A 13340-nucleotide genomic window follows, 5' to 3' on the forward strand; every position below is an offset into this window, starting at 1 on the left:
CCAACTAGGAATTTTTTAAAAAAGAAAGAATTCAGAGATGAACGTTAAGAATACAATACTTCAGAGTGAAAGAGAATATGTTGATTAATAATATAGAACAAAGTAAATGAGATGGAAAAAAAATGGAAGCAAGGAAATGTGATTTAGGAAAGGGCTAGGGAGGCAGGGAAGACCAGGAGCTAGGGAGCAAGGGAATAAATGCAGATTTCACTTTTTATTACACATAATATTTTTTGGTATGCAAAATACACTGTGCTTAGCACAGTGCTTGACACGTAGTAGGCACTATATAAATACCATAATAATGATGATGATGATTAGTGTTTAAATTAAAAAAAAATTTCCAAAAAAGTATTTAAAAAATAAAAGTCAGTGCTTAAATGGATAAATTTCATCTATTTGGAAAAAAATTCATTTATTTAGCAGTATGGTCTAGTGGTTAGGGAGTAATCCTGAAGACAGGATCTTTGTGTCATTCCTCTGACACATAAAAAAAAAACCTGGTCAAATAAAACCTGGTCAAATCCCTGAGACTCTCAGTGCTCGAGTCTAGACAGCTTAGCAAGCACTGGAAATTGCCAGCCTGCTTTGGTAGAAGGAAGTCTCCCACCTGAGAGTTCCCTATAGCAATTGAAATATACACACACATATATCTATATACATACACACACGTATATATGTCATAAATCATATAGCAGTTAAATCATCCCTATCCTTATTCTTTGACATTTCTTGGGCAGAATATTATTTACAGTGGGAATACTAAATACTAAAGAGTGAAATCATTATCATTGTTTAGTCACTCAGTAGTCTTTGTGACTCCATGGTGCATAGCATGCCAGTACTGTTCTTGAGGTTTTCTTGGCAAAGATACTGAAGTGGTTTGCCATTTTCAGAGGTTAGGTGACTTGCCCAAGGTCACACAGCTAGTTGGTATCTGAGGCTGAATTTGTACTGTCTCCCTGATTCCAGGCTCAGTGCTGTATCCACTGAGGCACTCAGTCTGCTCCATAATGAATTCTAGAACCATCTTTTTTTAAAGGAGAAAGGAAGCTTGTAGAAGAGAAGGGAGTGAGAAGGGAAACAAGGGAAACCCAGAAATGTGACTTGGAAATAAGCCTGTCCTAGAGTCAGGCAGCTTGGTTTTTGTCTCTTACCCTGGGGAAGGTACTTTCCATCTCCTTATTTTCTAGATGAGCAAATTGAGGCCCAGAAAAAGTGAAATCTGCATTTATTCCCTTGTTCCCTAACTCCTGGTCTTCCCTGCCTCCCTAGCCCAGGCCTCTTTCCTAAATCACATTTCCTTGCTTCCATTTTTTTTTCCATCTCATTTACTTTGTACTATATTATTAATCAACATATTGTCTTTCACTCTAAAGTATTGTATTCTTAACGTTCATCTCTGAATTCTTTCTTTTTTAAAAAATTTCTTGTTGGGAAGATTTTCTTTTTTTTTTTTTGGTATGCAAACCAATACCTTGTCACCTCCTGCTGCCAACCTGTCCTTTACATTTTCAGTTGGGAGGCTTTGTGAAGTGGACAAACATGTTTGTAAAATAATAATCCTTCTGTTTATTTTCCTCCTACCTTTGAACAGGTCCCTTTGAATAAGTAGTGCTTGTCTGCGGACTCCTTCCTCCGCTGGGGTGGGCAAACACTATGGCTTCTTTTTTCCCCCCTCTGATTATTCTGGAAACAAGTCAGGTAAATGTGACTTACAATGTTTGAAACAAGACAAGTAGTTGATCTTTTGGTTACAAACCACGTTCTGCATTTTCATCCCTAGGCCACCCTAGCTGCAGATGGGGAAGGAGCCAGTTTTCTTTTAAAGACTAAAATCACTGCTTGCTCTGGAAAGGTGAATGCTACAAGAGTCTACTCCCCTAAGCTTGGAATGATGGACTCCCCTGCTGAACCATGACTGACACCTTGCTCATGCCCCTTTTTGCTAGTGTGATTTCCCTCTAATAATTCCCTTCCTTGAGGACATGGTCTTTATCCTTCCCTACATTAAGCTATTCACCCTAACTGATAAAGAAATTACATTCCTTAAACTCCATGTGATTTCTCCCCTTCTTCACTTAACTCAGAAACTGCCCTTTAGCCTAACATGTTCCAGTTAGTTCCCACATGCTGAAATGCAGTCTCTAATCTAATCTCAGAGGAGAGATTTCTGAAACAAAAGGGTGCATTTTGGCTCCTAAATTGATATAGCCTGAATCCTCTGATGCTCATTTGGCTTGAATGTGAACTTGGAAGAGCTGAGTTTGGAGGGAGACCAGTGGTTGGTGGAGGCGCTGCTGGGTGTGTTGCTCGTTAAACCTGTTTACCTTTAAAAAAAAAGAATGAAAAGAAAATGGTATATTCTCCTGATCGTTTGAGAAAATGTACAGCTTTTGTTTCTTTCCTTGTTCACTAGATCCTTTGTTCTGCCTAAGTTTTAGTAATCCAGTTGTGCTGTTCTCCTATCCTTTAAAAAATAGGAAGCTAGCAAGTATTTATATATTATCCATCTAATCCTCCTTCCTCCCCAATTTACAGATGTGGAAACTGAGACCTAGAGAGGGTGACATGTCATAATCTAGCTAGCATTTATGTTAACTCTTGAAGACTGTAAAGTACTTTACATGCTATCTTAAAACGATCATATCAAGTAGGTACCATTAGAATCACTTCCATTTAATAGGTGGGAAAACTGAAGTTAAGGGGGCTGTATCCCCTGCCCAGGGTCACATAGTAATAACAACAATGGTAATAATAAAAGCTAACATTTATATAGTGCTTACTATGTGCCATGCTCTGTGCTAAGTGCTTTATAATTATTATCTCATCCGACCTTCACAACAACCCTAGGAAGCAGGTGCTGTTATTTAAGCCCATTTACCAGATGAGGAAACTGAAGGAAATGGAGGTTAAGTGACATGCCCATGGGCACACCACCAGTGGCCAGTGTCAGTGGCCAGATTTTAACTCTAGTCTCATATACGCAGTGCTTACTATGTGCCAGGCATTACAATTATTTTTTTTACAATTTTTCCAATTACATATACCCATATGTACACATGTGATATGTTTATATAGACCAAAGACGGAAGAACTCCTCAGGGGGCATCCTCCTCCCCAATTTATAGATGAGGAAACTGAGGCATAAAGAGGGTGACTTGCCCAAAGTCACACAGGTATTAAGTGACAGAGATTGAACTTTATCCCAGGTCTTTTGAATCCAATCCTTAAACTCTTTCTACGCTGCCACATAGTGTCCAGACCAAGGAAAGTGTTAGTTTCAGATCCTGCTCAGGTCACACTTGGAGTATTCTGTTCAGTTCTAGGTACAACATTTTAGGAAGGGTAGTAGCTGTATATTATGAATGAACTCACAGCCAACTTTTTAATTTCATTTTTAAGAGAGATGAGTTATTCTGTTTTTACATGAAGAATAGTTTCTTGACTTTTTAAAGATGATACATAATATACTTGATAATTTTGCTTCTCAGTATCTCTCCAAGCTCATCTTTTGCCAGAAGCTGTATGGGAACAGAGTTAATTCTCATTTCAGCAGTTTTGCCATCTCTCCTTGCCAAAATAAATTGAGCCATATGTGGAGTCCATAGTGTCCTTTTGTCAGATAATACCTTTTTTTCAAGGCCCTAGAACACCTCCAGAATATTCCTACTACTATCGTAACATATTGGCATTTAGAGAAATAGAAACTGAGGCATAGTGAGACAAGAGCTGGGAGAGGAGGCACCAGAGAACAATTTGATACCTGTACCTGCCTGTTGTCTTCATTTCTTCTACTTTTGAACAACATTTTGGGATATAATGATTTATTTCCTTATTGTGCATACCATGAAATTGTATAGTGTTTTATGCTTTACAAATAATTATTTCCTTACTGATTTTCTTGTTTCTAAGGTTTTGTTTTCCTGACAGGCATGTTTTTTGTAAGCAGGTATGATTGCCTTTCTTTGTGGTTGTGGCTTAAATTCCTTAGAATAGAAACTTGAGTGAATCTAGTGCTAATATAGAAACTAACACAGCTGTATTCCTATGATCTCATCAGATCTTACAAGCTCTGCAGGTTTGGGCCTGGTCAAAAATTGGTTAGAAGGTCTTTAAGAAAAAACACCCTTCTTCAGGATGTGGTAGAAAGAATGAGTTCTGAGTCAGCTTGAGCCAACACCCAGATGTGACACTGAGGGGCACGAGGTTTCACAGATTCTCAATCACAGAATCCTTCAACTGCGATGGTGACTATCCTTGAATGTATTTGTAAAGCTGAAGATAAATACTAGTGCTTTTCCCTGAAATCTGAGATGGACAAAATATTCCTTCACTTTTTTTCCCTCCCCAACTGGCCCTATTATAGAGGACTGTAGTATCGTAGGCTTTGTCTTTGGTTACTTTTCTCCCATTCTGTGTTACACCTGAGTGGGTGTGGTTCTTGGTACCTGGTGTTTGTTTAGCTTAGAACGAGGACCTTTAGGCAGAAAAGTGAGATTTCAAAATGAAGTGATCATTAATTACATTGTGCTGCATTGTACTGTTGCCTTGAATCTGACCTTTGAATTTAATCTTTCTATAAATTTTAAGGATTAAAGCTTTCAAGTCTGAATATTTAAGAAGCTATGTGTTTCATGTTTCATTATTTCATTTGTCATTGCGGTTAATCTTGAAGCTTTATTTCTGACTCTTAGATACCACTTTTGCTCCTATATGTGACAGGTTTTTAGACATGAAGATTTATAAATGCTGTTATCAATGTGAATCGTTGTTGATATTCTTTGTCATGGTGATGATAAAATGGTAGAATTCATTTCTAACCTAATAAAGGTTTTACCCTTTATTCAGGATATTTTCCTCTATTGTTCTGAGCAATTCTGGAAAATAAAGTAGTAACAGATTCAAGAAGTAACCTCCAAGAGCACTTAATAAAGAAAAGATTATGTATGTCCAACATTCATATTAATATAATGCTTTCTTTGATTTAGAAGCTTGGAAAAAGATAATTCCTCAATTTTGGTACCATTTAAGAGTGTTAATCAACAAATGAATAGAATTAGAAATTCTAGGGTGCATGTGTGTGATTTTAGTTCATTGTACTTTACTGAACAATATATTGTAACAGTCAGCACCTTGATTTTTAGAATCTAGAGCTGAAATGGACCTTAGGCATTATCTGGTTCAACACATTTTATACATTTATATATTAGGAAAATGGGAACTGGCAAGGTTGTATGTCTTATCCAGAGCCCCACACGGGGAATAGCCAAGCCAAGATTAAAACTAAGAGCTCAACCAAATCCCTGCGTTATTAGGTGCTGCTTAGAGACACTTGAGCAGATGATAAGTGGCAATACGGGCTTCCCTGTTGGTAGACATAATTGAGCACTGAATCTGGAGTTGGAAAAAACAAAAAAAACAACAACTGTCTTTGCCTCACAGCTGTGTAGCATTAGTAGTTAGGCAATTGGGTGAGCCGTTTAATTTCCCTGATCTTCATTTTCCACATTTGAAAACTGAAGATAGATTGTTAGAAGGAAAGTATTTTACAAACTGCAAAGCAGTGTACTAATGTAATATATTATCATATGAATTTAATGTATCTGTACCTTTCCTTCAAACCTGTCTTGTATAGAATCTGAGTTTGATGCAGAAAATTATTTTTAGTGTGTATGTAGGTGTATATGTTTGTATACACTTATACATGTGTATTCTTCTCCATTCTGTCTCCACCATTTTAGTGGTTCATACCTAAACAAATATGGTATGAAAAGATACTTTTTTCTTTTACTTTAATTTTTTTTCTTACTTCCCTTCTTCTTTTGTCCTTCCACGTTTCTTTTTCTGGTCTTTATTTCTCCTTTTCTTTATTTCTTTTCTCAGACTATGCTTTAGGTCTGCCAGTACCCCAAGCCTGCCAGGGACCATTGCTTAACCTTTCTGGTGGAACTGAGGGCAAAAGAGGGGGCTGACTCCTGTTGCATCAGTTCTCATGGTATAGTCTTTTGGCAGGGCCAGAGTAGCCTGATGATCAAATTCAGTTCAACCTAGCTCTGCTTGACTGCCTTGAGTGTGCATTATTTCTTAATGTGTGTTAAATGAAGGTTGAAATATTGTTAACTGAATAAGCATATATATACATGATGAAAGATATAGTGTACAGTCTGTTTTTATGCATCTTATGTACCTCTTGGCTCACCTTTCACTGAGACTGAATTTCCCTTGCATGCAGTCTATGTAATATGCTACTCTTAATGTTTACAAGTGAATGATGGTAAAAATTCTAAAGTAGAAGTGATAATTTTATGTACTGTCGCAAAATAATTGTAAATAGGGTAATGTCTTAGGAAAACTTTTGACCCATTTGATGATGTTATATTATAGTAGAAAGGGCACTTGAAATCAGAAAAGTTGGGTCCATGGGACCTTTCATTATTCAACAGCAATCGCTGCCGACCCAAAGTTCTGTTCCCTTTTGCCTTCTACATTTATTCCAGGGAGAACAACCTGGGATCCATGAATATTTCAGGGTACTTGTTAATATGGATGGGAAAAAATTTACATTTTTATTTTCCTTGACCTCTAACTGAAATTTAGCATTTCCTTCAGTTATTTAAAAACATTCTGAGTAAGGGTCCACAGGCTTCACGATAACAACAAAGGGGTCCATGATACCAAAAAAAAAAAGTTAAGAACCCCTGGTCTTAACAGTGAATTTCACCATTGCATTTGACCTAATTGGTCTCCTTTGTATTTTTCCCATCTTCTACCTAGCTGCCAAAGTAATTTTCACTGAAAAAATTCCAAATTGCTCCTTTTTGCCTCTAAACTCCTGTTTCACTTTTAAAGCCCTTTACAACATAGTCTAAATCTGTTTTTCCAGTGTTGTTGTGCATTATTCTGACTTCTGTATTCTGCATTCCATCCAAAATGACCTTCTCTCTGTTCCTTGGATATGACACTGCCATCTTCCCTCTCTGTACCTTTGTACTGGCCATCCACTAGGGCTGGAATGCCCTCCCTCCCTCCTCACCTCTACTTCATTACTCAGCTCAAGTCCCACCTTCTCCATTAAACTTTCCTTGATCCACTCCAAGGGCTAGTTAGTGCCTTGCCTCCCCAACTACTTTAACTGGTATTTTTAATTGTATTGATTCTCTTTATAGTTACTTGTTTCCCTTGAAGGGTAAAAGCTTTCAGCATGAGAAATAATTTTTTCACCTCAGCCATTGTATTATCTTCCTAACTGGTTTTCCTGCTTCTAAAGATTTTCCTTTGCTCTATTCCTGTCTACCCTTCCTCCTCCCAGTTCATCCTACATACTGCCAAAGATTAATCTTACTGGAATTTGGAAATATGGTTAAGATTGAGCATCTCCTTATTCTGGAGTAATGTTGAGTGGTTATTGGTTTTGGGGAAAATACCTGAAATATATCTGTACGATTGTTAAAGTAAGTTCTAGAGAAAGGTTCTGGAGAATAGGGTTTCCTCTTTCTCTGTACGTTAATGTTTCCATTTGGAATTTTTAAAGTCCTTTAAAAAGATCATTAGTTCAGAAGTTCATAGAGGTGAAAGGAAGAACTTTAACACTTTTGACTCACAATTTCTGACCAACTTGTTACCAAAGAAATTAACAAGTCATGTTAAAATGACAGATGATATGTATATTTTCTTTTTTTAGACTGGGCATTCGAATACCTTTCACATGTTTTACCAATGTAGTCATTTTTTTTGCTACCAAATATACTTGTTTGTGTTTCCATTTTTATTTGTATAACCCTCTCATGCAACTGGAATAAGTCATCTTATTGAAAGCTTTCATTGGATATCCTTTGCTTAATTTTCAGAGAGAAGCTGGGGAAAATACTGGAAAAAATAACAGTATTTTCAAAGAAAAATAAAAAGCAAACCTTCATTCTTGTACTAGAAACCCATAATTCATTCCAAGTAATCCTTTTATAGTAATGATGATTTAAGGAAAGAGGCAAAATTTCCAAGGAGCAAAAACTTTGTACTACTGTGTCAGGTTACTATGTAGGAATGGCCAACTTACCATGAACTGCAAAGCTTTTATTTTTCCTGCTGGAAAACTTTTATGTAAAATAATCTTGTCATTAAACTGCTAAAGATGACAGTCTCAAGCCTCTCCACTTCCCCACTCACCTTCTAACCTCAGCATATTACTTAGAGAATAGAAAATGGATTTCTCTCTTTCTCTAATGAGCTGTTAAGCTCATTCCTTTGACTGCATTCTCTCCATCTGGTGAGCCTGCAATGCCCCAGGGTCAGCAGTAACATAGATACCTCTGCAAAGTCAAGGTCAGGAACTAGGACATGATAGCAAAGCAGCGCTTGAAAACTTAGGCTGAAGGCACAGCACAGGAACTCTGGAATCAAGGTGGGACTTGAGAGGAAGGCAGGTATTGAATTCTCTAGGATGGCAGGCTTTCTGTTTCCTTATTGAGAGTATGCCCAAAAGACTCATGTTGGGAGGCCCCCAAAATACATTTTACAGAAGCCATGAGTTTTTCTGAATTTTCCTTTCCAGTATTATAGTTGATCTATGATTTCATTCAGTGTATTTCTTTTTCCTTCCAACAGTGCAGATAGCAGTCTGTCAATATCTGCCCATTTTGAGGGACTCTAATCCATACTTTTTCATAAATTCACCACAGAATGCCTACAGGAGTCAGGCAGTCTTTTACATTTTCCCTATAATAGCAGGCATCCAGTGGGCCACTTGAATTGACCAACAACTCACTTTTGCTGATGTAACTAGTCCATATTTTTGGACTTTTTACTTTAATATATTTCTGAGTCTTCTTTTCCTCTTGTTGTCCAAAACATTACCTTTTTATTTGAATATTAGGGTTTCTTGTCATTCTTTGTTAAAAGAAATATAAGCATATTTTGTTGCCCCAACTAACTTGTTTTACAGTAATGTGTATAAAAAGACTGGACTTGTAATTGGAAGACCTGAATTTGAAGCCTGGTACTAATAGTTACTACGTGTATGACCTGAAGTAAGTTACTTTGTCTTTCTGATTCTCAGTTTTCTTATGTGTAAAATGGGGACATTGGACTAGATAATTGTAAGGTTGCTTCCAATTCAGAAACCTATGTAATTATCATCAAATCCTACAAAATCTTTTGTAAAACTTTGTGATTTTTTTGGTGATTGTGCCATCATAGCTTTAGGTGAGGTCTTCCTATAAATTTGAGTTTAATGGTCATATGAGGGCTTTAAGAGACTGTAATTCTAATTTTTAAACTTAAGACTTTGGCTTCCACATTGATTTTGAGGATATTGATTGATGATGATATATTGATTTATATATATTTTTGCACATACTAAACACTAAATGCTTTTAAATTAATTTATTCATTTCCTTAGAAATTGACCTTAAACAGATAAAAAAGTACTTTTCTGTGCTTCGCTTTTTTGGTCTTTAAAATCAAGGCAACATAGACAAAACAAGAGTTTGTTACCATACATGAAATATTCTTCCAAAAATATTCTATAGTTATCAGTTGATATTATTTTTCAAGGAGAACTATAGGGCTTTAATGTACTTACAAAAAAGCTATAAAAATAAATCTTCATTATTTTAAGTAATGTGTTTATTTCTCTAGGCATTTATTATATGTCTGTCTACTGTGTGCAAAATATCAAGTTACTCTTGGGGGGGGGATGGAAAGACAAAAGTGAGAAACAGTTCCTAGATTTAAGGAGCTTATTTTATAAGAGTCTATTTTCTACTGAAATTTTTGTTTTCTCTATTCAGATAAAAAATTTTGGATAAGTTTTGATTTGAGATAACATATATTTTTTAAACTTTTGATCTTTCATCATCAGTCCTTTGTAGGTATTCAGTGGCTTTATAAAAATGTTATCTTTATAAAAAATAATTGTCCCTATTGAATTTAACCCTTGGCTTAGCCTGTCCTTATATTGAACCAAGGGAAAGTGTTTTGTCATTTAGATTTATAATTGAATATTGTGAGAGGTCTCTTCTAGTTCTAAATCTGTGATCCTAAATAATGGACATTACTGGGAATGTTTTTTTCCTTTACTTATTATTCTTGTTTTAAATGTATGCTATATAAAATAGTTATAAAAAGTTAACTTAGAGTTTAACTAATGTAGCACCTGGAAAGGCTATACCTCATTAGCCTTGAGTAATACCAATTGGTGATTTTACCATATTTCTCCATCTGGTTCCTTGATTTCTTCATATGAGAATATCTTCTTGAAATACTCCATGCTCTTCTGCCCCTATCATCTTCTGCCTTTATTTATTCATTTTGTATAAAATATACTCTTTCAAAGTAGTATTCTAATCTGGGCTCATTCTTACCACTTTTCCAGTAGTCTCTAACATGTTAAATAAATCTCCTCACATTAGAATGTCTTTTGTATGTTGTACATAGATATTTTAGGGTTTGGGATTTTTTTGGGTTAGGTTCTGTCTTAGATGTTGCTTTCTTTGAATTTCTGGGCATCTCTACATTCACTCCTCTGTGGTGTAACTATCCTCTGTAGTATCTGGATTGGTAATTTTCTCTCTCTACCCTTCCTTTCAATGCAGAGCCATTGTAATTAATTTTTAACACTCTGGGCTTGTTCATACTTACCCACACTGGTTTAGTGCCTATCTTTCCTGTCCAGAATTCTAGTCCTTTCTCTGCCAATAATGAACTATGTGACCTTGGACAAGCCAGTTAACCTCATGTAGCCTCAGTTCCTTAGCATAATGTAAGCTCCTTGAGAACAAGGATTGTCTCACTTTTGTATATCTCTAGTATCTATCACAGTAAATCATAGGATCACTTATGACTCATTGAAAGGAGCCTTAAATATTCAATCTGATCTAATATGAAGTGGGTTTGTCCTTCATTGCCAAATAAGACCATGCCATCAGAGAAATGATGACATGATTTGCACCTGACTTTGTTTCAAGTGAGGGAGGGCTGTGTAGGTCACCAGCCCATTTCTCCTCCAGAGCCATCTGAATCCAGTGACCAGATATTCATCAGGATGACTGGAGATGACCCAGGATGAGGCAATTGGGGTTAAGTGACTTGCCCAAGGTCACACAGCTAGTGAGTGTCAAGTGTCTGAGGTGAGATTTTGAACTCAGATCCTCCTGACTCCTGCACTGGTGCTCTGTCCACTAATACGATCATTTTCCAAATGAGGAAACTTGAGGCCTAGAGAGGTTAAGTGACTTTCCCAAGATCTGACACATAGTAGGTGCTTAATAAATGTAGGTGCTTTATTTCTTCATCTGTATAGTAGATGCATTACTGAAATAAATCTAATTCTGTAGTCAAATACTTTCAAACTATTCCTAATCAATCTTTTTCTTATCCTGTATTTAATATTTTGAGGTAAAGGGCAGTAAGGATTCTAGCCACGTACTCTTTTGCCCAGTAGTATAGCCTTGCTCTAACTCAGAGATGTTAGACATGTTGCTAACAAGTGCTGTCTGAACCAGACTAAAATGGAATTGTGAAGTATTTTACAAAATAAATAAAAATAAAATAAAACATAGATAATGCTAATGTATGATTTTCTAAGACATAGGGATCCTTATGTAGGAGTTAGTTTTTGAGTTTGTCACAACTACTCTACCCAGGCTTTCTAGATTTATTAAGCATTACTTGCTTTCACAGACACGGTGGTTCAGCTAAATTGACCTTCTTGCTTTTTCTCACACATCTTGCACCATCTCCCTTCTCCATGCCTTTGCCTGGAATACACTTTGTCCTTACCTTCACCACTCAGAAAACCTAGTTTCCTTCAAAACTTAACTCAAGCAACACTTTTCTACATAAGGCCCTTCTGGATTTGCTACTTCTCACCTCCACAGGTACCTAGAACATTTTCTATATATAGTTCTATGGGAAGATATTATTTGATTTATCTCTTTATGTCTCTAGCCCCAAGCATAATAGCTGGCACTTAGCAAGTACTTAATGTATGCTTAATGATGGATCTTTTCAAGTTATAAAAACCCATTCTGCCAAACCCCTTCCCAGTACATACATACCCCTTTGATCTACAAGGGTCATCTGGGACCTTTTTCTTTTCTGTCAGCATTTTTAAAAGTTCTGGTATCATCACATTTGATTAAAGGACCCTAAGAATTACACATTTATACAAACCTCTTGCTGGTCTCAGAGTTAAATACTAAAGAGGTTACTTATACAGAAGAATCCCTCACGAAATTATCAACACATTTATTGAATATTTGTTGAGTGTCCATGACCTTAGAAGGCTCATAATATGGACAAATTATCTTAGAGAAAAAGCAAAGTGAAAGATCCACATGAGGCTAACCAATGTGGATAAAATAGCAGATTTTTTTTCCTCAAACATAAAAGAAAATGCCTAAATTTATTTCTATAACAAATGATGTTGTTAGAAATTATGGAAATTATGAAAAATACCAAACATGAACGCTAAGGAATTCTTTTTTGTCTTAGGACTTGGTAATATGATGCTGATTTATACTTTTTGGTTAAAATATTATCCTGGGAGTTTGAAATCAAAGGTTAGACAGAAAGATTCATTTTAGAAAAATAGACTGTGACTCATTTTTAGTTTCTTAAATTATTTGATCATAGCTATCATGAAATAGTGTAAGAGAATATTTAGTTTACATTATGGTAAGAAATTAAAATTTGCTTCTGCTTCTAGAAAGTCTTATTAGAGTTGCTTTAATGGAGATGAGATGTCTATTAATTATTGAAACTTTCCACAGTAAAATATTTTAATCCCAGATGTATATTGACAAAATTTCAAATATTTGATACCAACTATCATGTTTTCTCTATGATTTCTTTTTTCCTTTCTCACACCATTCCTTCAGTAGTTCCACATATGAATGTATGCTCTTTGAAGCCCAGAACTGCTTTATGTTTCGTTCTTTGTGACCCAACTGATGATTGAATGTTCATTACACAATGTAAACCCAAGCGTAAAATAATCTCATCCTTTCAGGTACCAACTTGTTAAGTCAATTATGAACTCACATGAAGCATACAATCACGAAATGGTATTCTAGTGTTCAGCAAACCCAAAGACTCTAGATATTGGGAATGGGAATTGACAAAAACTTCTGGGAAAGTCAAAAACAATCTGGCAGACATTTGGATTAGATCAATATCTCACAGCATGTACCAAGATAAACTCAAAATCGATGTATGACCTAGAAATAAATAGACTAATTAGAGTAACAAAAAGAAATTACCTTTCAGATCCAGGATAGAGGGACTCTGGTATTACAATGGAAGCAAGTGGCTCAGTGCATAGATCACTAGGCCTGGAGTCA

The 13340-nt window shown here is 35.9% G+C and overlaps 1 protein-coding gene across 6 annotated transcripts in view; it reads left to right on the forward strand.

Annotated features, from left to right (window-relative positions):
* Nucleotides 1–13340, forward strand: part of SPIDR (scaffold protein involved in DNA repair) — a 571461-nt gene that overhangs the window by 139818 nt on the left and 418303 nt on the right. The window lies entirely within an intron of this gene.

This window comes from Notamacropus eugenii, chromosome 4 (genome assembly GCF_028372415.1).
Source record: "Notamacropus eugenii isolate mMacEug1 chromosome 4, mMacEug1.pri_v2, whole genome shotgun sequence".
In the NCBI taxonomy this organism is placed as follows: domain Eukaryota; kingdom Metazoa; phylum Chordata; class Mammalia; order Diprotodontia; family Macropodidae; genus Notamacropus; species Notamacropus eugenii.